General features: G+C 28.6%; 1 non-coding gene across 1 annotated transcript; it reads left to right on the top strand.

Annotated features, from left to right (window-relative positions):
* Positions 1-263: 263 nt before the first annotated feature.
* Mir281 (microRNA mir-281) lies at positions 264-325 on the top strand. The gene has a single exon (NR_040126.1). It is a non-coding gene; the product is annotated as a microRNA mir-281 (primary transcript).
* Positions 326-5491: the final 5166 nt, after the last annotated feature.

Below are 5491 nucleotides of genomic sequence, written 5' to 3'. Positions count from 1 at the left end.
ACATTATATACCTATATAATATAGAAATGTCTGTATTTAAAATCTAAAGTGGACTAAAATGTCACGTACAATAATGATTGACGCCTGACACTCGTAGTTGAGTGAAGTAAAATAATAAATTTGTTTTTTAAACGTAGATATGCCTACAGTGGGATCGATTTAAAAACAGCTGTCTATGAAAAACCAGTGTCTTGCAAAGTATTACCAGCTACAGCCTTATTTGCAGTCCACCCGATCGTCGAACAACAAAGACTTGAACTATCAAGAGAGCTATCCGTCGACAGTATAATTTTTAACTACACTGTCATGGAGTTGCTCTCTTTATGGACAAGTCTACTATCGTTTAAATGTTCAGCCGCGGCAGTCTAAAATGTTTACAATTTAGTTATAATTTTAAAACATATTATTTATTATTGTAAAAATGTATATTTTCTAACCGACCAATGTATATTTATTGATCTATTGTACCTATCAATAATGGTATCCGGACTAATTGAATGAATATTCAAAAAGGCCAATTCGTAAAAAGGTTTATTGGTAAATCCATAATTTATCAAAATTACCGCAGATGACCCAAATAATACTTATTTTTGGTTTGTTTTTAAATTCCAAGTTTTCCACGTGGTCACCAGTTGTAAAAAATTATAAAATTATATACCTAAATTTAAAATAATCATTTGTATTTTTTTTTTAAATAAATAGATTGACATTTAATTATATACGATTACAAAAGACAATTATACTATATTCATTTTAAATGTATACTTTTATTTAAAAATTATTGACGTCAACAGTTTTAATTAATAAAAATATTAATATTTTTATGACTATAATTAATTTTAGTGGAATAAATATAAACCTCATTCGACATTAAGTACCTAGATTAAATAATATTTTTATTATTCAGTCCTTTAACAAATAGTGTTATTGACAAATTGCTTTCGATGAAATATTTTTTGACGAGATTTTTTTACCAACTGTCTTTGATTCATCAATAATAATGTAAAATACTAAAATATAATAAATAGGACAGTCTCTCCGAATGTAAATTTATTGTTATGGAACATATATAATTAAAATATTCTTGTATTTTGTAAATATTTTATCAATAAGTTTATATCCCTGTATGAGTTAGTGATTTTTAACCACAAGTTCCCACATAAGTGTAACGTTTAAAGCACATCCTTCATACGTACTTATGAAGTTATATTTAGTTATACACTTATATTATATAGGTACTCGTGGTTTTTCGAATATATAGCCGAATCCTGTTCGTTTTACTAGTTATTTCGATATTAAGTTTACAGCACAATAATTAATATTATAGTTATCTAACACGTATGTTGTAACTACGATATAAAGTGATTAAAATAGTGTATTATAAATTGTCCAATATGCTTATAAAATATGCAACACATTTCTAAATTCCTAAAATTTCACGAAGTGTCGAAACAAATAGTTTAGAATTATCTACCATTTATAGTAGTTAGTAGGTAGGTACCTAGTTACTAGGTACAAGTTTAACGGCATTGTTGAATAATTATACCACATTTTGTCATGATAATAATTTATGTGTGCCTAGTATTCTAGTTTACATTAATTGTATTTGATATTTATATAATATACCTAGTATGTACATATAGGTTAAGTTTTGTTGGAGTATAGAAACAGGTGACAGTGTCAGTGTGTATGCCAAAGGGCGTATAGTTGGAATTTGTCGGAGTAGAATAAATATGTATACTTATGACACATTTACTGACAACAAAATTGTCGACGACGAATTTCGAGGATATGATCATAATAAATATGGTAAAAAAAGATTAATGGTCCCGTTTGAAACAAATCATATTATGGAAGTAGCTGGTACCTATACCTATATTAAAATAACGTCGATGAATATATTATACAAATTTATATTGTATACTGTATAGCAGGGGTTATCAATTATTAATACTTTTGGAGACCACATCGGGAATTTTGAAAATATTCGGGAACCATCAAAATTCAAAGTAAATATTCTTAAAATATTATATTATAATGCAAAAGTAACGTAGTGGCCTATTAATGAATTAAATAAATTAAATAAAAATAAAATACAAATTTATAATAATTTTAATAGAATTAATAGAAAATTGGGTTAAAATTATTGGTAAAAATGGAAAGTCTTACTCTTAACTAACTACATGAAATTTGGTGTATGATTCGTGCATATTATTTTCGTGCACTTAATATTTTATATGCAGGTTCTCAATTTTTGATTTACGAAGTTCACAAATTACTGGACATTTTTCGGCAAATGATTTATGTGAAGTCTCATAATAACGGTTAATATTGAAAACTTAAAAAACAGCTACTGTCTGGTGGCAAATCAAACAAACTGACAAGGCTCCTGGGCCTACCTATGTACTTAATTATCGGTTTTTACTTTTTTTTCATTGTCTGCAGGCCAAATAAAATTTGTCCGAGGGCCGTCGGGCTGCTATTTGGTGACCGCTGCTGCATAGTGTATAGCCGTATAGGTATGACATTTTATTATTTTTTAGCAATATTGCAATATAAATTTAAAAAAATGCAATTTTCTACAAACAGTTTTATATTGTTTGTAGTTTTAAAGTTTAGCATTGAAATTTGTTTACAACATTATTTAGCTATCTACGTGTTTACGCGGAGATTGGGATCAACTTGGTACTCCCTTACTAACCTTCCTACCAGAAACTTTAAACCTAAAATGTTATTTTACTGTATTTTTTAATTTCTTATACATATTTTAAAGTTTTGTTTTGTTACAGAGCCACGAGGCACCGAATACTATATAAAGCATACCATGAAGACTAGAGATATCTCCAGTCTTCATGAAGCACACACATATATAAATATATTATACATAGCACTCACAAAAATCGTGGGTATAATACTACAATATATACGGAGTGATCTATTTAACGTAAGACACTTATTACTTCATAAAACAATAACGTTTTTGAAAATACTTCTTTTAAATTATTTTAAATTATTCCATTACAGCGTTTTTTGAAAACTATCATTTAGGTATTTCAATTGTTATACTCTTTTGAATGACGACATGTAAACATCCATTCTTAATTTCATATTCCTATGTAGAATATTATTCCGGAGTATTTTGATATATAATAATAATATAATACAATTTCAGAGAAGTAATTTATTAGTTATGCAAGTTATAACTTAAAAATTAAAATACTTATAAATCATAAACTTCTCGTTCAAAATTTGATATCTATGGGTTACTTGAGGCAGTTTCAAATAATATACATAATTTTATGTTACCAATATGAAATAAGTAGGACGTAACTACGTAAGTAACTATATTAAGTCTAACTAAAAAAAAATGAAGTTCCATCTGTTATTTTATATTTTTATGATAAGAAACAAAATTATATTGAATTATTTAAAATATAGTGTCCTAACTCTTAAGTTACGTCTAAAATAAAAAAAAACATTGATAACTTTTGAAATATTTAATATTTAATGGTGATTTTTTTTTAAATCTCTTACCATAGAACAAATTGATCTATACTTATATAGTATATAAAGGCGTAGATACTAGATAATAAATATGTTTCATGAGTTCTTGATATAAATTTATGTTATTACATGAGAAAATTGTGATTGATTTGATGTTGTTTAAGATGTTAGTAAAGTCCTATTTTTTTATAAATGGAATCTATAATAAACTTATAATCATCTAATGGCTTTGATGTGCCAAGAGACTTGACAAGTATCGTGTTGATTAATTATCCTTATCAAATATTATTGTATCGTGATAACAAAAGAATTTATAGTGAAAATTTCCAAATCCACAATGGTGCCCCAAGTTAAACGTGTATTATCGTTTCAGGCAAACTATCTAATAAAATCAAAAAAGTATTGTAATTGATTTTGAAATAGCGATTCATAATATCATGCTATAGCATATATGCTGTTAAATTAGTATGGCCTAAGTATGCCAACAAATGCAGTAGATTTCATTTAATTCAGTCATTATGGTATAAAAAAATTCAAGAACTTGGTTTAATTGTAGCTTATATAAAAAGAAAAATTGGTTAAAACACTCTTTCAAAATCTAGAAGATGTATTCGATTGTTTTGTATTTGATTTAATTTTAAATATTCCAGACAACATATTTACAATAAACTGATTATGTATTAGAAACTTATGTACCTACGTACAAGAAAATTTACAATATCTGGACATTTTGAATTTTTAAGTAAGTACTTACATATAAGTTTCGAATAAAATTTCCTCCAAAAATATGGGCATACATAAAGCTTATATCAAACTACTAATAATTGTGAATTTTTTATTTGTACTTAAATCAATAGTTTTATAAATTAGGTACGCCCAACTATATGAGTACATATATTTAAAAAAAATGTTGATTGAAAATTATCAGACGGACACTTACACTAAAATAATTAGCGACAATTTATATATTTCAAACACTCCAAAAAATAAATTCCACTTTAATAAAATGTAGATAGTAAAAAATGTAAATAAAATAAAATGTATCCTACAACCTAGGACTAGTTAAGATATTGGTGAAAAATATATTATATGGTGTTACTAGCATGTTAAGTGAGTTGCATTTAATTACGATGAATAAATAAACAAAATATTATGTATTTATGTATAATAGTAACTTTTGAATTGACTTTTGACAGCGGCGTAGATACGATTTTTTTCTGGGGAGGGGGGGAGTTTAAAATATATTTATGATACAAATTACAAGTTATTATAATTAAACTAAACGTCATTTTTATTTTGTTTCAAATTGGTATTAGTCATAAATAGTTGCAATAGTTTTATATTAGACTCAGAGGCGGACTTGCCATTTACAACACTAGCGCCCTTTACATTGGCGTACTCCCACGGTGGGGGGGGGATAATGTTCCATAAAATAAACTATAAAAATTGGATGAAATCTATAAGATTTCTGAGCAGTATGCAGGAGACGGGCGACAGTGCCAGCGTCGCGCGTCGTCGCAATGTTTATTATTATTAATTATTTTATCAAGACATCTGATTTCCAGAATTAATTTCAGTATTCTAAGAATGCCGAGTACGTGGTGAGGTGGTTCAATCCAATTTTATTTACTTGCTAAGAACTGTGCGAGCGGTCCCCCACCTAGCTAGTAGAGCGGCTATAACAATGTACCCGGCGGCCCGAGGCAGTATATTTGACTGCCTTGGCTGGCGTTTTGCGCATGCGCCATTCACAATATTGTATGTGTTTACGCCGCACACCCGTATGACACCTCCCATGCATTAACATAGGCAACTGCCTCGCGAGTGCCGATATTGAGCCTCTAGCCGTGGCGGCGCGGCACAGCGCGCGCTGGTAGCAGGATTGAACCCAAACTGTGAGGTGGTTAGGTATTATAGCTTATGAATTAAAAAGTTACTGCGACGGGGCTACGAGAGCCATTCTCCTTTTTCATGAAAGTTGTATACA

Source organism: Acyrthosiphon pisum, chromosome X (assembly GCF_005508785.2).
Source record: "Acyrthosiphon pisum isolate AL4f chromosome X, pea_aphid_22Mar2018_4r6ur, whole genome shotgun sequence".
NCBI lineage: Eukaryota > Metazoa > Arthropoda > Insecta > Hemiptera > Aphididae > Acyrthosiphon > Acyrthosiphon pisum.
This window is presented reverse-complemented; position numbering and strand designations above follow the sequence as displayed.